Here is a 20,801-nt window from a genome sequence, read left to right as displayed (position 1 = left end):
ATTACTGCATATATAATAGTTCATTTAATTTTCCCAATAATACTAGAAGATAGATGGCATCATCGCCATTCTGAAAACCAGAACCCTGTGACCCTGAGCAATTAGGTTACTAACCAAAATCACAAGAAGATACAGAATGAGAAGCAAGTACCTGATCCTAAACCCTAGGCAGTTTCACTCTCGGAACCACCTCACACAGGCACCAGGGGACTAATTTGTATTGATAATCATGGAATTAATTCTTTTCTATTCTTATACTTTAAACCAAATTCAACTCAACAAGTATTTCTGGTTCCAGGCACTGAAGGAGAAAGATGGAGAAAAATACAAAATGGCTATTCTTACCCTAGGATATTTCATAATCTATGTGATTCAGATACTAGCAACAAAGCAGAAACATCTAACACATTTTTTTCTTCCCATTTCTGGATTCATTTAGAGATTGGCTCTTGCCTGGCCCCTACTTCACCCCATGTAATAATTGTAGGTTGGATACAGTGTCATTGTCTACAAAAATAACTCTTTGTCTACAAAAATAACACCCATTTAAGAGTAAACTATAAAATTGATAAGTTTTAAAATTATTTTACTCTACTTGAAACTATTTTGGACAATTGACAAAGAGCTCTGTTAAACTTGGCAGATCAGCCCCTCTTGGAACCTCCTTAATTTCTAGGAAATCATCAGTAGGTCTTGTTCCCCTCTGCCAAAACTCCTTGGCTGCTGCCACTTCACTTGTGCTAAGGTACATAGCACTGTGCTGGGATCTAGTAGATGATTGGTAAAATCCTGAATTTTGCCACACTTACTCATCCTTAAATATGCGCTGCTCTCCGGGCCCACCTCTGAATTTCAGGCTAACATCAGGGATCCTCTGTAGACCCAGAGGAATTACCTGAGGTAAAGTATCCCCAAGAGGGAGAATTGGAAGGACTGACATTTGGAACACCAGGTTTTTTACTTTACACGTATCATTTCATGTAATTCTCAAAGTAACCCCATGAAGTAGGTATAGTTATCCACCCTTTACTGATAAGGAAACTAAAATTCAGAGAGGTTAATTAACATATTTGAAAAACCACAGAGCTGGTGAGAAAGAATTTCCAACCCAGTCTAATGACCCAAGGAGATGAGGAAAAAGCAACGGGCTGACCTGAGGGCTCAGTTCAGAGTTGTGAAGCAGGGACTACATTTTGACACTAACTGCCGGTGACTCAGGCACATCATAGAACCTCTTCTTGTCTCGGTTTCTTCATCTCACATGACATTGTTATGAGGATCAAAATATTTTATTTGTAAGATGGGCTGTGAAATCATCATTGACATTATAAACATATATTATAGTTATGAGTCTGATAAGTGTAAACATTGAAAGAGGGAAGAAATCCCCAAATGGTTTGAAATTCCTAGGAGGCGACGGGAGGAAGGTGGCAGCATTGAAAGGAAGCAAAGACACCAAGAAACGCCATGCCTATACAGGGGCTCTGGGAGCAGATCTGGAAAAGATGGCTCTAGTACCAATACTGACCCGGTACTGTTCAGTTAACAGTTACCAAGTGGCAGTTACCCTTATAATATGTTATATCATGTCCTTAAATGTAGGTATAATGGCCATAATCACCAAACCAAGGATTAGACATAGGGCAAAACATTGGAAATCAGGACTGTTACATATGGAACCATAGGCCTTGTATAAGGAACCGTTGTATGGCAAGCTTCTTAGTTGGAGGATTAAGAGTAATATTGTCCTTAAATACACAGTTCAAAAAGTATGCATCCAGGAGTTCCCACTATGGCACAGTGGGTTAAGAACCTGGCTAGTATCCATGAGGACACAGGTTCAATCCCTGGCCTCACTCAGTGGGTTAAGGATCTGGCATTGCCGTGAACTTGGTGTAGGTGGTAAATATGGCTCAGATATGGCATTGCTGTGCTATGGGGTAGGCCAGCAGCTGTAGCTCAGATTCGACCCCTAGCCTGGGAACATCCATATGCTGCAGGTGCGGCCCTAAAAAGAAAAGAAAAAAAAAATATGTGTCTAGCACCCAAACTACCTGAAACATCCTATAGTCCTCAGTGGGATCCAGTCTGCTGCTTGAAACAATTTCCTCAAAAGTTTTTCAGAGGAATTAATGACCCTTCAAGCTGTTCCTCATGTCTAGTTTTGACCTTGTAGATGTCGAAGGGAAGTAAATGTACTTGATGAGTTATTGAGCATACGCTTCAGTTATTATGATAGTAAAAACAGCTCGGTTTTTTAAAACTGTGAGGGGCTTTCCATTTCTGTGCGTTTAATTGCATTCCTACTGAGTTTAGATAATAAGTCATTAATCTCAGCATATAACCTAATGCATTTATTTAGATTAAAGGAAGTTGCCCACAATTTTTCTTTTTTTTTTTATTTACATGATAAGTTTCAGAAACTACCTACCAGCCTATTTTTAATTGTACTTTAACCTGAATGAGGATAAAAAATCTAGCTGATACTTTGAATAGTATACAAAAAATCAAAGAAAAATTAAGAAACCACTTTAATAAGTGTCTTTTGTGAAAGCCTGCCTAGAGGAGGCCTCTAGTTCCAAGATTACTGCTGACATGGAAAAGCTATCATCAGTTGTTCAATTTCATCTGGCAAATTTCAACAAATATTTCTAAAAATAGGCCAGGAGTTCCCGTCGTGGCACAGTAGTTAATGAATCCCACTAGGAACCATGAGGTTGCGGGTTCAGTCCCTGCCCTTGTTCAGTGGGTTAACGATCCGGCGTTGCCATGAGCTGTGGTGTAGGTTGCAGACGCGGCTCGGATCCTGCGTAGCTGTGGCTCTGGTGTAGGCCGGTGGCTACAGCTCCAATTCGCCCCCTAGCCTGAGAGCCTCCATATGCCACGAGAGCGGCCCGAGAAATAGCAAAAAGACAAAATAAATAAATAAATAAATAAAAATATAGGCCAATGACAATAGCACATTTAACTTTTTATTTGCAGGTTAGCATTATTGTTAATTATTGAGTGTCTTTATGGTAGAATGGGTTGCAAGGATAAGGATTACAATAATCCAATAACAAATGGCTAATTTGGGGAACATTTTTAGTGTCTTATCCTAAGTTTTAAAAGTATTTTGTAAAACTATGCCACCAAAGAATATTATTTGTAAGAAAAATTTTATAATACCAAGTTATGTTTTCCTGAAGTGTACTGAAATACAGTAGAGAAAAATGTTCCTACCTCTATTACTTAAAAAATATTCATGAATATGGGCTTCTCTACATATGGTAGGATGGTACTCCTCTCATATGCATTATATTTTCTGCCATTCCTGGAGAGCCTGTTCTATGCTAGACGCTTTAAAATATATCATTTTCAGTCTTCAGGATGTCCCTGCAAGGAGATTTTGTCCCCAGATATCCTCAGAGTTGGGGTTCAGAAAGGGTAATAAACAAGTAAATGGTAGCACCACAATTCAAGCCCAAATCTTTTGGACACCTGTACTCATGCTCTTCAACTATTAGGGGAGCCAGTTACCTCCATAATAGATAGAGTGGAAGTAATGGGTGAAAAAGAAAAATTCTGAAAACAAAACAATAAAAATATCTGCCATTTATTAATGTTCCAAGAATGGACTAGGTGCCCTAGGGGCTTTAAATTCATTATCCTAACAACTAGCTCAAAAGGGGTTCAGTCATCTCAGGTTTTTCAAATTAAGTGGGTATTCATTTGAAGATTTTTTATTGAAATATAGTTCATGTACAATGTTATGTTAATTTCTGGATTACTACGTAGTGATTTGACATGTGCATATATTATGAAATGACTACCACAATAAGTCTAGTAATCATCTGTCCCCATATTAACTTATTATAAGATTATTGACTATATTAATACCTTATGCTGTACATTACATCTCCATAGCTTATTTATTTTATTTTATAACTGGACATTTGTATTTCTTTGTCCTCTTCACCTATTTTTCCCATCTCCATGCCCTTCCACTCTGGCAATCTCATTTTTTCTGTGTATCTAAGAATCTGTTTTCATTCCGTTTTGTTGTGGTTGTTTTGGTTTTTAGATTTTACGCATAAATGAGATCTTATGGTAATTCTTTTTCTGTCTTATTTCAGTTAGCCTGTCCCTCTAGATCTATCATATTATTACAAATGGCAAGGTTCCATTTTTATTGCTGAATAATATTCCTGTGTGTGTGTGTGTGTGTGTGTGTGTGCACATCTTCTTTATCCATTCAACTATCAATGGACACTTAAGTTGCTTCCATATTTGGCTACTGTAAATAATGCTACAGTGAATATTGGTATATATTTATCTTTTTAAATTATGTTTTTGCTTTCTTCAGGTAAATATCCAGAAGTGAAATTTCTGGATCATATGGCAATTCTGTTTTTAATTTTTTTAGAAATCTCCATACTGTTTTCCATCGTGGCTGCCCTAATTTTCATCCCCACCACCAGTGCACAAGTTTTCCTTTTTCTCCACATCTTCACCAACACTTACTATTTGTTGTCTTTTTGGTAATAGCCAATATCTCAGTGGCTTTAATTTGCATTTGCCTGATGATTAATGATACTGAGCATCTTTTCATGTGTCTTTTGACCATCTGTATGTCTTCTTTGCATAAATGTGATTCAGGTCCTCTGCTCATTTTTTAATAGTGTTGTTGTTTTTATTCAGTGTTGCTTTGTATGAGTTCTTTTTATATCCTGGATATTAACCCCTTATCAGATATATCATTTGCAAATATCTTCTCCCATTCAGTAGGCTACCTTTTCATTTTGTTGTTAATTTCCTTCATTATGTGAATGGTTTTTAGTTTGGTGTAGCCCCATTTGTTTATTTTTGCTTTGGTTGCCCTTGCCTGAAGAGGCAGATCCCAAAAATTATTTCTAAGACCAATGTCAAATAAATTTCTTTTAGGAATTTTATGGTTTCAGGTCTTACATTTAAATTTTCAATCTATTTTGAGTGTATTTTTGTATATGGCATGAAAAAGTTGTCCAGTCTGATTCTTTTGCAGCTGTCCAGTCTCCCCAACACCATTTATTGCCGAGTCTTTTCCCCATCGTTTATTCTCACCTCCTTTGTCACAGATCACTTTACCATGTAAGTGTGGATTCATTGCTGGGCGCTCTCTCCTGTTACATTGATCTATGCCTATGTTTTGTGCCAGAACCACTGTGCTTTGATTACTATAGCTTGGTAATATAGTTTGAAATTAGGGATTGTGATACCTCCAACTTTGTTCTTCTTTCTCAAGATTGCTTTGATTATTTAGAATCTTTCGTGTTTTCATATAAATGTTAGGATTACCTGTTCAGTTCAGTGAAAAACGCCTTTAGTACTTTGATAGGGATCACATCAAATCTATAAACTGCCTTGGGGAGTATGGCCATTTTAACAGTGTTGATTCCTCCAATCCATGAGCATGGTATATCTTTCTATTTGTTTGTGCCATTTCACCTACTTTCATCAATGTCTTATAGTTTTCAGAGTATGGTCTTTTTCCTCTGGTTAGATTTATTCCTAGGTATTTTATGCTTTTTGATGCAGTTGTAAATTGGATTGTTTTCGTAATTTCTTTTTCTGATAGTTAATTTTTAGAGTGTATAAACACAATGGATTTCTGTATATTAAGTTTGTATCCTGTCACTTTACTGAATTTGTTTATTAGTCCTAGTAGTTTTTTGGTGGCATCATTAGGATTTTCTATATATAGTGTTATATCATCTGCAAACAGTGACAGTTTTATTTCTTCCTTTCCAATTTTGATTCCTTTTATTTCAAGTGAATTGGACATTAATATTTCCATTTGCCTTATGGGAATTTTAAGGCTTGAGGCATTGAGTTACTGATTCAAGATAACACACCTTATAAATAGCAGAACTGAGTTGCCAACTCAGGTCTTGCCGAGCTCCAAAACCAACGTTCTTTTTACAGCTTATTATAAGCTAAAATATATGCCTGATATATATTTTAGGTTGAAGATTGCTGTATAGTTATATTTTTCCTCTGAATTTTTTCTTAGAATTATTTTAGTTTTATTTAGAAATTACTAAGCTTTCTGTTAGTAAGAAACTTGCAGAGAATTAGTACTAATTCACTGAATATGCACTAGGCTGTATTTATTCTAAAAGTGCTCATTTTTACGTTAAAGTCAGATTTAACATTGACTGTCTCATGTATTCAGCTATATTTTATAATCCAGAATTTCACTAAGACTTGAGAATTGAAACATGTATTTAACTCAGAAAAACTGCCTCATTTACATAAATTGCTCTGCTGGCATACTGCAAGTTATAAACATGACTGAATAGCTTTCATCCTAAGCTTACAAGAAGCCTAGAGCTGTGTTGTGCATTCATCCATTAAACAAGTGTCCATTGATTGCCCCCTATTTTTATAACTTTGTGCTAGAGAGATTGGTAGATACTAAGAACTCAAACACCCTTGTCCTCAAAGAGCTTTACAAATTAATTAGGGAGAAAAGACATGGTAACCATTAAGCAACAAAGACTGAAGTTAAGTAATATGGCAACAGTGAAATAAATCATGTTAAAGTGATTTTCCAAAAATGGAAATGAATGCTTCAGTTTCATGGCTAGAGGTGCTGACTGTAGGTTGAAGTGTAGAAGAAAGCTTCTCTGAAGGAAGACAACTGGCTAGACAAAGAGGATGGATGGCACTGACCAAGCAGGTGCTTATGGTAGAGGTACCCAGGCAGCAAATACATTTATTATTCTGAAGGCTTGTATAGGGGAACAGGGAAAGACAAGACTGGAAAAGGAGGTGAAGCCAGATAGCCAAAGGCTTCAATTCTAGCTAAAGACTCTGGCCTTTGGCCTCCAGGTAATGGGGAGTCATTGAAATATTTTGAGCAGAGGAGTGACATGATTAAAATAGTGCTTTAAAAAAGATTAATTTGGCAGGACTAGGGAGAATGGATTGGGTGGAAAGAGAGCAGGAGCAAAGAAACTACTGCAATAATTCAGGTCTAAGGTGATGAGGTTCTGGACAGAGTGACAATGGAAAGAAATAAATGCAAGAGATAGGGCAAAGAAAAAGACACAGAGAAGGCGATGACTAGATATTGAGAGAATGGACCAAATATATTAACTGTAAATTCTGCCTGGGAACTTCTATAGATTATAAACTCTATAGAGTTCATTGGATGTTATGTACAATACTCATGGTCTGAGATGTCATTGGATTCAGGGAGGATCTTGCTTTTACTCAATGTAGCATTTCTTTTAGCGCAGACATAATAAATACTATTGTAAAAATGCCTGAGAGACTAGTTCTAACTGTATATTGTAGTAGTAATAATAATGCAGTTACAGAATGGCAGCAAAATTAGATGTGTAAAGATGTGTAAAGCAAAATGATGATGTTTAATGTACCTCCAGAATTCCAGTTTATCAGTTTAGCTGTTGTGTTTCTACCAAACTGTCTCCTAAAACAGTGAATTGAATGTCTGGAGAACATTATTTTCACCAATTATTGATTTGATTCTCCAGTAACTTGGGGTTTATTTGCTGTATTCCCCCAAGGATTAATACCATTGTCTTCAAAATGTCTTTGTACAATAATCATTTAACTTTACAGATGGAAAACCAAGCCATAGAGAAAGTGAATGAATTCAAGCGATTTATCCAAGATGGTGCGAGAGTACAAGAATCTATCTTTCCTATGGGTGCAGTGGACTAGATAGATAAAATAAGATTAGAAAGAAATCAATATTTTTTTTAGTTGTTTAGGTTTAGTAAAAATATCCAGTGCCAGGCAAATTCTACCTTCTTCCCTAAAACACACACACACACACACACACACACACACATTCTCTATTGCATTACTGTGAAATATATATATATATATATACACACACACACATATATAATCAGTTACTTCAAAAAGCAAGTGTCATCTTAATATTACTTAGATGCTGTTTTTAGTGCATCAAGTAAAACATATTGTGGCTTCTAATATTAATTCATTCCCCACTTAGCATTGTTAAGAATATTTATGATCTCGTATAGAGCAAACATATTGTTATCCATTTTCCCCAGCTTTGATATAAAAGCATTCTTCAGCTGTTTTCTAGGGATGAGTGTTGTCAAAGTTTGACAGTAATTTATGTTGTCAGCCCATTAAGTTGATTTTATGGCAGCCAACACAACTCTTGTCCATTTATGAGAAACCCGAGGACCACTGTAAGTCTCGGCAAAGGCTGTTTGATACCTACCCTCCCATATGGCTGACCTTGAGGGGAGTTGAGTTTGGTAATTTATGGCAAACACCATCTAGGAAGACCTATTTGCAAGATTCACTGTCATTTAGTGCTAAATGATCATTGCTGAGTCCAGAGACAATCTGAGCTCCTGACAGAGCAATCCCATAAAAAATATTGCCTTCCCACCCAGGTGTCCTTTTCAATTATCTGGAGTAGAAATTAATACTTTTAAAAGCTGCTAGTTTTTGAAAGGTTATTACAATTTATTCCAGTGGTTTCTTTTGCACATTATGATGAATTAGTTTATTACACCATTATTTTCCATGTCAGCTTTTTAGAAGATTGAACCATAATGTTGAAACATTAGTGTGAATGGCAAACATACTATTTTACAGCTGAGTAATATATTTCTTTGAGAAAAATGTGCTCAGTTTTTAATAACAGGTAATTTTATGTTTATGTTCCCTAATGCTGTTGTCAGGTATTATTTATTTCTGTTTAGTAAGAAGTAGAGAACTTTCTTTTTAAATGTTAATAGTGGTTTAGACAGATTTTAGAGTCATAGTAAGAATATATTACTTAAAAGTAGAAAATATAAATTGTGTTTTTCCCTGAAAGCTAATATTTTCTAAGGTTTTCCTGACACCAATTTAATATATAATTACTTCTAAGGAGAGTTATATTTCTGTCTCAGTTTTTTCTCTAAATGTAATGGGGGGACTTTTTCATTCATTTTTCTAGGGTCTCAACAACTTTAAATATTTTCTTTAATAAAAATCATCTTTATCCTAAATGATTTGTTGCTTCATAAATCATTTAGTGATGTTCTATTATTTACAAATACTTTGTCAATTATATTAATTGGTACTTTAATGGAGATTTCCTTTTCTAGTCATTGTTCTCTCTTATTGTCTGCTGAAATAGTTAAGTACAGATAACTTACTATTTACCAGGTATTAAAAAATACTCATTCTACCTCTATGTGACAAAGATTGATTAAATGTATTCTAAAGAGTGCTGAGTGTACTCTATTTTTATTCACATAGCAAATATTTTTTCTATGCCTGTTACAGGCCAGGCATTGTACAACCATATAGAGTTGGACATAGCCATAGCAACATTGTAGAAATTCAGTTCTTTTATTTCTGTTTCCATTATTTTTATCCCTATGGTTTTTAAGAAAGACAACTCTACAAAATTTTGAATCTTAAGGAAACTGAGCATGTAAACAAATTCAGTAACACTCTTGAAGCTTTATACTTGCTACCTCCAATCTCACAGATGCTTGCCAAAGAAAATAGTGGTTTTTGTTTTTTCATCAAACACATTTGTTTCTCTAGCAAACGTTTGCAATATTGGAGTATTTATTTTTGTTGATATGACTGAAGCAAATGTTAGTTTTAGCAGAATTAAGATTCACACCATTCCATAAATTTTTCCGGTTGTGCTAGAGGATTTCTTGAGCATGTGAGGTCTGACAATGGGAGTGCTAAAGTTTCCTTCTTCGGGGGATGGACTTGTATTGAAGTATGGCATTCCTACAGGGGAAATGCACACACAATAAGTATATGGGTTAACGCCTCATCACAAAGTGAGTGGATCTGTGTAACCAGCACTCAAATCAACAGACAAAAATCACCAGCATTCCAACAAACACCCCTCTTCCTTCCAGCTCTCATCCACTACCCCCACTCCAATAACCATTCTTCTGACTTATGACATCTTAGGGAGGTTAGGGAGTTCCCATTGTGGCTCGGCAGAAACGAATCTGACTAGTATCCATGAGGATACAGGTTCAATCCCTGGCCTCACACAGTGGGTTAAGGATCCGGCATTGCCGTGAGCTGTGGTGTAGGTCGAAGACAAGGCTCGGATCTGGTGTTGCTGGCTGTGGCATAAGCCAGTGGCTACAGTTCCATTCAACCCCTAGCCTGGGAACCTCCATATGCCATGGGTGCAGCACTAAAAAAGACAAAAAATTAAAAAATTAAATTAAAAATTAAATTACATTAGGCTATTTTTTTTAAATTTATGTGAAAATAAAATCATGATAGAGCTATGAAATCTTTTGTTCAGCATAATGTTTTCAAGGTTCATCTGCTTGCTTGTATGTAATTATACTTAATTGTCATTGCCATGTGATATATTTCTTCATTTAAATATACTATATTTGAATTACAAAGTCTGCATTGATCACTAGATTGATTGCAGTTTTGCAAAAAAAAATATTTATCTGAGCATTATAAATATGTATATATATACACTTGGTGAAAAATGAAATTTCTGTTGGGAATATTCCTAGGAGTAGAAGAGCTACATCTCAGGATAGGTATAGGTCTAATCTCCAGAGTCCTGGTAATGTCTTAAACTTACTAGTTATTTTCCTTCAGACCCAAGCTTAAAAATAATTGGGGAGAATTGGAGTGAATAATTTCTAAGTTTCTTTCAGGCCAAGAATTCTGTAATTCAGAACTTGTTTACAGTGGAGAGCATTGGCAGAGACTTTAACAAAAGGCAGATAATGGGAGTCTGCTATTTGGTTTTCCATTATATTTCTCTATTTGCATTTGCATCTGGATTTGACTGTTAATGAACCTGAGCATTCGCATCTTATGCTAAATAGTGAAATTACAGTAACTGATGCAGAAGATCTGGAAAGTTTTCTGGTTTGCCTGATCATAGTCTTTCGTGTAACAGAACATTTTTGGCCAGGCCAATGGGAATAACTAGCCAAATGAAAAACAGTCCCTCCCTTCAGCGTTCCTGGTTATTTTCACTGGAGTAAATCAGGGATTGTATGTATATGTCTCTTTTGGTATTTTACACAAAACAAGGATTTAGTACATTTTTGTTGGATACCTTCATCCATTTTGTTGAATGGGTTTTTATGGAGTGGGGAGCGGGCTTTGAGAATTGCATAGAATCCTAGTTCTGCCAACTGACTTTGGCCAACTCATTGATCTCCTGTAGGCTTATTTTCTTCATCTGTAATGTAGAGCAATAATAGGCCTTGCCTCATGGATCACTATAAGAACAAATGACACAGCACATGTGAAGCACTTCACACAGTCCCTGCATGTGATACCCAGTAAATGTTGGGTGGTGTTATTGTTGTCTTTTTAATTTAAAAAAAAGGGGATTCTCCTAACCTCTGTCTAAAAATCATAAAGATTCCTTTGCTCATACTCTGTGGATAGACAGATATGCTATCAATCAGAACCTGACAGATAGATTTTGTTCTTCTTTTCATTAATTCTTCCACAGATATGTACCCAATACCTTCTATGTGCTGTGCACCACGTAAAACACTTGTAGTTCCCCCTGGCAAAAGCAGTCCAGATACTGCCTGCCCTAGACATGGAGAGCTGATGTGGCTTGCAAGTCCTCACACAGCTAATGTGTGGTGAGGCTAGATATGAAGAGGAGGTCTGGACACCATGGATTGCACAGAAGTGGCCCTTCACTGCAGGAAAACTTCCTGGAGGAAGTGACAGCTCAGCTAACAACTGATAGATGCATAGGAGTTAACTCAGTGAGGGAGCAGTAAAGAGTATACAAGAACTCAAGCATACCAGGCAGAGGAAATGGCATGAATGGGCTGGAAGATTTTCAGGGAGACTGAAGCTTAGCAAGCTAGGTATGGGGAAAAGAAAATGAAATGTGGAGTTCCCATTGTGGCTCAGTGGTTAACAAACCTAACTAGTATCCATGAGGATGCGGGTTCGATCCCTGCCCTTGCTCAGTGGGTTAAGGATCTGGCGTTGCCATGAGCTATGCTGTAGGTCGCAGACACGGCTCAGAGCCCTCATTGCTGTGGCTGTGGTGCAGGCCGGCAGCTGCAGCTCCAGTTCGACCCCTAGCTTGAGAACTTCCATACTCTTTTTAGGTATGGCCCTAAAAAGACAAAAAGATAAAATAAAATAGAATAAAAGTTTCAAGAAGAAAGAGGTAAGGCTAAAAAGGCCGAGTTGGGGAATGCAAACTATAAGCCTCATAGAGTGGACTTTGAACTTTATCCTGGGGGTAATGAGAAACCACTGAATGGTTTTAAATTTGAGGATCTTGATCAGATTTGTATATTAGACCATGGTTGGTACACGGTGAGGAAGGGATTGGGTTAGAACAAGACAGGACGCAAGAAGACCAGTCAGGGACTGGGACATTAAAAAGGGTAGAGGGTAACAGTGATCCAGATTCACATCTCAGCAGTGAAAACAGGGAGAAGAGGATGGTTAGAAATATCTCACTTAGAAGTTGAGAATGGGAGTTCCCATTGTGGTGCAGTGGTTAACGAATCCGACTAGGAACCATGAGGTTGCAGGTTCGATCCCTGCCCTTGCTCAGTGGGTTAAGGATCCGGCGTTGCCGTGAGCTGTGGTGTAGGTCGCAGACGTGGCTCGGATCCCGCGTTGCTGTGGCTCTGGCGTAGGCTGGTGTCAACAGCTCTGATTAGACCCCTAGCCTGGGAACCTCCATATGCCGCAGGAGTGGCCCAACAAATGGCAAAAGAAAGAAAAAAAAAAGAAGAAGAAGAAGAAGTTGAGAATGGCACCCTTTAGTCCTAATGTGGTTAATGGAATGGACTGTCATGGTAGTCCATCCCATTGTCCACACTAGGGAAGGAAAGAAAACAGAAGAAAGCAAAGGTGAAGGAAACCCGGATGCATTCCACTGGTGCATGTTCAATGTGCCATGCCTGTGTCATCTAAGTGCAGAAGACCAGTGAGCACTGAATAAACAGCTTTGCGTTCAGGAGAGAAATCTTAGATGAAGATGCAAACGGCATGGCATGGCGATTGCAGCAGCCGTGGACCTGGGTCAGGCTGCTGAAGCAGAGTTTAGAGTGAGAAGACAGAAGCCTAGAGTAGAGCCCTGAGGAAAAGCCAGATTGAAGTTATAGGTGGAAGAAGAGCCACTTCAAAGGACCCTAAGAAGGAGCAGAGGTGGTAGGAAAATGTGAAGAGTGTGGTTGTCATGGCCAATGCGATAAAATGTTTTTAGAAGAAGAGAACAAATGATCATTGGGGGCAGATTCTGCCAAGGTATCTGGACATTGAGACGTGTACCTCTAGATTTGGCAGTGGAAGATCTGTGGAAACACTGCTAAGAAAAGGCTGGCTTTGAGCAAGTCGAGGTACAATTATTAAATGGAAACAGAACTAAGCTTTCTGGAATTTGGAATAAATATGATTCCTAAATAACATGTTACATAACTATAGCAGTAAGATAGTTACTCTAAGATTTGTTAAATACATGTTTTAAAACTTAAATACAATTACAAAACACACCATACTTTGATCACATTTTCTTATGGGTTTTCATCAGTGGTTGGACATATACCTTTGAATCAGAAAAATCTTTAGAAGAATATGAATTTTATGTCTTAATCCAATTGTTGGAAACTTGACTCTTGATGAAACTCGGCTGAGAATTCTGACAAATCGGGAAGGGAGTGAGGGAGAAGGGTCCCTTTGGAGAAATTCCTTTGGGAGATTTTTTTTGTGGCTGTTGGAGAGGACAGGATGTGGAAGCACAGCGTGGAGGAATCCCAACTGGAAGGAAGGTTCCTGTCCTTGGATTTCCGTATATACAGAGTCCAACTCAGAGACAGAATGAACTCCTTGGAGGAAAAGTCAGTGATTCATTATTGTGAGTTAAGAGGGGACCTGTTATAAATCATAAGCAGGAGAAGCAAGTTCTGTTTTCCCTGCTCTGTTCCGCTGTGGAAAATTAATTTTCCTCAGGATTTTTTTTTTTTTTCCTGGTGGATGTTATTTACAGCATCGTCCACCCAGACTAGCTCTTTGGTTTCCACGGGCGGTTTCCGTTGGCACAGCATGGGACAAGCAGAGCAAATTCATTTAGGAGGTTATAGGAACACTGTGTGAAAGCACTGCTTCCAGCTCATCTGTAAATGCAGGGTGTGTCTATCCTCATATTTCACACCAAGCCCAAGCCCAGGTTACTGCGTGAGATTCAGGTTCAAAAGAGATTTGAAAAGGATCATGTTTAGGGAATTTTCCCTTTAAAACTATGGAAGGTCACTTAAGCGGATGGGATAATGGGGGCTTTCACTGCGCTTTGTTGCTTTGAGGGCAGAGCTAAAGAGCTGGCTGTTCTGGGACCAGATGACAATAACGTGGCCTGTGGCAGAGCCCTGCAGGGCACCCCACACCCTTGTCCTCCACCTACCCAGTGAGGGCCACACCTCTAGGGAGTGAGCCTTTCTCATTTTATCTCCAGCAGAGCCTTGAGGTCGACACTGTAATTACATCCATTTTACAGAAAGGGAAAGTCAGAACCCGAGAAAGAAAGTTGCCTGTGTACACAACTAATAAGTAACAAGATCCAACTTCAAACCCAGATTTTTTCCACAATGACATAATGGAACTAAAGGATGAGTGGTGTGCTTGTTTTGTTTTGTTTTGTTTTGTTATGTGGCTCTTTGCTTTCTTTCCAGGTTTTGAATAGACTCCTTTTGCTTGATTAACAGAAGACTAATATAGTTGTCTTCTAGGTTTATCACAGGATTTACTTCACTACCCTATTCTTTTCTTTTCTTTACTCTTTATATGTATTTATGGCCTATTTTTTATCTCTGCAGGCCACTTAAATTTGGCAGAGAAAATGAAGAAGATATTTTATTCAGTCAAGAGATAAAGTAGTCAGAGTTCCTGTGGTGGCGCCACGGTAACGAACCCAACTAGTTTCCACAAGGACTTGGGTTCGATCCCTGGCCTTGCTCAGTGGGTTAAGGATCTGTTCTCAGATGAGACTCGGGTCCCATGTTGCTGAGCCTGTGGTGTAGACCGGCAGCTGCAGCTCCGATTTGACCACTAGCCCAGCAATGTTCATGTGCTGCAGGTGTAGCCATAAAAAGACAAAAAAAAAAAAAAAGACAAAAAAAAAAAGAGGGAGCGAGAGGATAAAGTGGTCATTATCAAAATTTAGTATCATAATCAAATAAGATCTGTAATCAGCAGAGTCAAACACATTTGTGATATTATTCCACAAAGTAATCTGCATAACTTTGTTCGACATATACTTGTTGAGCACCCAAAGGTTTCTTCTTTGTGCTGGGTCAAAGGTGGTGTACAAACCAGACGGCTGGCTGCCCTCCTGGGGCAGACATGCGAGGTGGGCGTTGGGGATGAAGAAAGTAGACAGTAAACAAATACAGAACCAGGATGGGGGGAAGAGAAGGCAAAGTCAAGTAGAAAGGGAGCGCCAAGGAGATGGGAGGAGAGGAGTGGTGTTCTCAAGCAAGGTAGCCAGGGAAAAAGTTGACTTTTTTTATTGCATTTCCTTTTTTATAAATGTTATTGGAGTAAAAGTGACTTTTACAATGTTGTGTTAGTTTCAGATGTACAACAAAGGGAATCAGCCATACATATACATATATATCCTTTTTTTTTTTTGGTCTTTTTAGGGCTGCACCCACAGCATATGGAAATTCCCAGGCACTAGGGGTCGAGTCTGAGCTGCAGCTGCTGGCCTAACACCACAGCCACAGGAATACAGGATCCAGGCCTCATCTGCAACCTACACCACAGCTCACAGCAACGTCAGATCCTTAACCCACTGAGCAAGGCCAGGGATTGAACTTTTGTCCTCATGGATACTAGTCAGGTTTGTTACCACTGAGCCATGAGGAACTCCTATATCCATTCTGTCTCAGATTCTTTCCCCAGAAAGGCCATCACAGAGTATACTAGATTTCCCCAAGCTATATAGTAGGTCCTTGTTACCCATCAATTTTGTATATAGTAGTGTGTAATACCAATCCCAGCCTCCCAATCCATCCCTCCCCACACCACCCCAAAGACTTTTCATGTGACTGGAAGTTTGACAGAAGCCACAGGGAGCAAACCCTGCCCACAACCCAGTACTGTGCATCTCAGGAAAAGGAAGCCTGACCAGCAAAGGCAGGAGGCAGGAACTCGCAAACTTTTGTGCCTCCCTATCCCTACATTCCCCCAGGCAGGGAGGCCAAGGAGCCAGATGAATAGGATTAGGGGAATATAGATTGACTAGCAAGCTGCTAAATCAGAGAGGCCAAGTAAAGGGGTGGGATGATCTGACCTTGTAGGGTCCTCTGAGCCACATAAGATCTTTCATCAAATCTAGCAAGCAAATCCCATTGACAATTAATATCACTTTAATATGTCCAATCCAAGTTTTAGCCTTTTGCTCTTCTTTCCGTTTACCTTTTAGTTATAAATAGTTGCTGTTGGATGATTTGTCCTGAAACCGGGAAGAGCAGGATCAGAAAATAAGCAAGCTGCCCCTCCCTGCTTCTCCCCTGAGGCAGGAAGCAATAAGAGATCACAGATGTCTCTAGTCTCCCAGCAAAAGGTCAGAGCTGGCCAAGAGATGAACCATTCCAGACATAACCTTCCACACGCAGACTCTTCCATCTCTGCTCCCCACCCACCCCCATTTATTAATAGACTGAAGTCCAAGAACCAGTCACCAGCAGCTGAATTTGTTTCTGCTTCTGCCTACTTGTCTGACCCAGAAACTAAAACTCCCTGTGACCTTCTGTGTTCCTCACTGAAGCCCCTGGTCACCCTGTGTGCACTCAGCCCCCTTGGGTCTCTAAGTAATTCCTCCTGCTCGCTGTCACCCACTTGAAGGGACCTGAACTGCAAAGAGCCAAAGGCAAAATAATCTTGACCTTTCAGAGTCTTAGCTTTTTCATCTGCAAAACGGGCCTGATCTTGCCCAGACCACCAAATTGTGAGTATGAGGTGGTAGCTATTAGTAAACTGATTGTGGCTGATTTCAAATAAGAAGAAAATGGAAGGCAAACAGAGGGCCCCAGGAACTTGAAGTAGAAGAAACAGAGATGAAGCTTGCTTACATTTTTGTACTAGCCTCGTAGTCTTACCATATGGCCACTTCTGAGCACACAGGAGTTACCTAGAGTGGGATAACACAGAGTGTGGTTGTTCAGGACCAAAGCTGATCTCTCCATCAGTGTTATGTGGTACAGTGGGGCTCTGCTCAGTTGAGAATATAAATATGAAAATGGACATTAGGCAAGTCCTGCCGTTAAGAGGGGCCAAGTTTTTCAATGGTTGGGAAGGAAGAGCATCTCAATGAAGACAGAACAAGACATTTGGAAAATTAGGAAGTATAGCAGAATTCCAGTAGAGTTTTGTAAATAGTCCAACCTATTGTACCTAATGGGGGATTGTTGAACATTACTCAGTTATCTGTCATGAAGTAGGGCAGACTACTGTGCTGGGGGTGGGGGCGGGGGCCTGGTGCACCCCTACCAGCACAGGCCACACAAGAGGATACATACCAGCTGTAAGTACTCTGAGAAAGTCTGAATGACAGCAGTCATCATATTGCCACTAACACAGACAACAGGAGATAAAGGGATGTTTTGAGGGATTTGTTAAATAGAGCAACTGGGAATATTCAGGCAAATGTGTAGGGCCCCAACTGTTGGCTGGGGTCAGAGGCAAGACATCCACTCCTTGTAGAGTCAAGAGGTACAAGAGGGTTTGGAGACTAGGACTAATATGGGATAAACTGAAGAAGGTGGCGATTCCTAGCCAGGTCTTCCAGAAGATTCAGTTAACAAAACTGAGATCCAATAAATCAAGTTAAGGCAGAAGTTTTGGAATGACAACCCAGAGCATAGGCCAAAGCACCCAGCCGCTTAAGCCACGCACTGCTGACAGAGATCCTACACCCCTCCTGCCTGAGAGGAGTACCGACCAGGGCCTGTGTTTGGATGGTTGGGCCCCAGGAAGAAAGTGTATAGAGGCAGAGGACTGTACCAGTGTCAACCCCTCTCATCTCACAAGCTCTCAGCAAAATCCCCCTTAGCCTCTGGATTTCCTTGGGCTGCAAGACGAAATTCTGAGAAGAAGAGAAAGGGAACTCTGTAGAGTGGTTTAAGGGTTTCACATTCTTTCTAAAAACCAGTTCTTGCTTAGTTCACGTGGTTACAGAATTATTCTTAATTACCTACATTTCACCTCTAACTAGATTTAAGTGAAGAGTGGGTGTCCTCAAAAACTTAAAATTCTGGAGTCAAAAGTAAAGAAATTAAGAACGTAGGTGTGGAGTTCCCGTCGTGGCACAGTGGTTAGCGAATCCGACTAGGAACCATGAGGGGTCCCTGCCCTTGCTCAGTGGGTTAACGATCCGGCGTTGCCGTGAGCTGTGGTGTAGGTTGCAGAGCGGCTCAGATCCCGAGTTGCTGTGGCTCTGGCGTAGGCCAGGGGCTACAGCTCCGATTCGACCCCTAGCCTGGGAACCTCCATATGCCACGGGAGCGGCCCAAAGAAATAGCAAAAACACAATAAATAAATAAATAAATAAATAAATAAATAAATAAATAAATAAAATAAGAGCATCATTAAAAAAAAAAAAAGAATATAGGTGTGCTTATTATAAGTTAATGAAGCCTGAGAGTGGTGTGCACTGTGCAGATGTGAGTGGACTGAAACACAACTGCGTGCTGGCAAAAATGGATTCTTTAAAAAAAAAAAAAAAATGGGGGGAAATGTGTGCTAATATTGAGAATTGAAACTAAAATTTTCTTTTGAATCAATCAAGGAACACAAGTGTGAACTTGCTGGTTGACAGTTAACTGAATCACAGAATAGGGTCCAGGAGTAGAGCCGAATGTCATTGTATTGGGAAAGAACAACCTTAAAAATGCTGGCATGTGAACTCATGTTTTTCTATTTTAATTTACAGTTTGCGAAGTGTTGATATGATTTTCTACATTTTATGTAATTTGATTATAAGGGTCTTCTTTCAAAGGAGCTTTGACCATATCGGAATTTATTGGGCAAATGCTTATTCCGAAGCAAATGGTTATTTGCCTACTTATTGGCTTCCAGAGAGAGCTGGTTCGTTTAGACAACTGGAATCCTGTCCACCAGAAAGCTAATCAACAAGATGGCTAGTTACATTTATCAGTATTTCTTTTAGAGGCATTTAGTTGCAATCCCACAGATGGTAGCTGCAGTCCATTAGTCTCCAAGCCAAGCTTTTCTGTGTCCTATTGTACTTAGCAAGATTGCTATTGCAGCAACACAATCATTTCAAATTCAGTGAGACTCAGTGGGGCTAAAACAAAGCTGTGTCATTACAATTTAATCCCAGCTCACCTTCCCCTTACTGGATAAACAATCAAACACCTGCTGAATTCTGTTCCCCACAATGAGAACATCTGAGCAACAAAGATCAAAGAATGTTGACATTTGATCTTAAAGCCAATACAGTAAAACCCCATGGTAGAAGAGATTATTATGTGGTTTCAGATAGCTAGTCTGTGGGTCAAGTTATGCTGCCTAAAATCAACAAAACCCCCAGATCCTGACTCACCATGGCTAGTTCATAAGGCCTATACTTCCTCATTCACATTTTTCTATGTTTGATTTGATCAGAATTCGCCTTCATTTGAATGACTTGAAAAAGGATCATTTAAAATTTATGGGAATAAAATAGGTGTTCTCTGGATTTTTATTCATGGTTTAAACAAGCATAAAATATGTGAAATGAAAGGATATTAAGGATATTTATCTTCCTAGTTACACTAGAATTCCCCCTTTCAAGAACAAGCAAAGTACATTGAGTTTTGAAATTGTCCAAAACACAAGTTTTCCAATGTAATTCACAGAAGACACCTTGACGGGATCTTCTGGGCCTTTTTTTCTCTGTACTTATAATGAATAAATAAATATGACCACAAATGTGACAGTGCTGGTTTTGTCAGGATTTTATTCTAATTACTGAGTACATCTCCTACAGTTGGGAATTACCACCTTCTCTGGGTCTTTTTAAAGTATATATTATACATTATAGAACACAAATCCCCCTTGCCTTCTCCCATCATACTCAAATAGCTTGTGAACCAATCCCCATATTCTTCACAAAACCTCTCTTAAATGAAAATTAAACAGGGCTTCCCCCTCCAGTCCTCCAGGTTAAGGTCTAATTTGAACAGCTTGCCCCATGTCTCTACTCTGTTAAGGGCACTTGTATAATTTCTCTTATATGAAGTAATTACTTATTTCGATGTACTTAGTCAAAAGGGCATCTGGGTCTCTACATTCACTTATGAGTTTGCCTGTCTTAGAAAACTTTAAGAAGGCAAACACGGTTGAACAACAGTCCTTTTGTGCTGTGTGGGACTGGAGTGTGATGGAACCTGATGGTGTTTTACATTTATGGTTGTGTGGACAAAGGCTTATGTGACATCTAGATAGGTGTGCATGCATTAGAGTACAGGTTGTAACAAATTCCACAGGGCATCCAAAGCAGTTCAGTGTATTGGAAGTGTTGTTAAATTAGTTCTGGAGGCAATAATGAGCTGAAGACTAGTTTTCAACAAGAGGTGTTTGATGGCAGCCAAGAAAAACATAATTAGCCATTCCTTACTCCCTACTGAATACAAATCCTCATATCTAAAAGTAACACTGGGCCAGAAGGACCAGTGCATCCCCCTGGCAGAAATAGAATCATTTCTCATTTAGCTAACGTGTTCAATCTAACCAGCAAACTGGACCTGTATTTTGTGTGTCTCTTCTTGATGTTG

At 39.1% G+C, this 20,801-nt stretch overlaps 1 protein-coding gene across 6 annotated transcripts in view; it reads left to right on the top strand.

Annotated features, from left to right (window-relative positions):
* HS3ST5 (heparan sulfate-glucosamine 3-sulfotransferase 5) overlaps window positions 1–20,801 on the top strand; it is a 291,616-nt gene that overhangs the window by 170,018 nt on the left and 100,797 nt on the right. The window lies entirely within an intron of this gene.

The sequence above is a fragment of the Sus scrofa genome, chromosome 1, assembly GCF_054392235.1.
Source record: "Sus scrofa isolate SSC_HxYL_T2T_F1_AM1 chromosome 1, Sscrofa_HxYL_maternal_Yorkshire_Landrace_v2.0, whole genome shotgun sequence".
Taxonomy (NCBI): domain Eukaryota; kingdom Metazoa; phylum Chordata; class Mammalia; order Artiodactyla; family Suidae; genus Sus; species Sus scrofa.
This window is presented reverse-complemented; position numbering and strand designations above follow the sequence as displayed.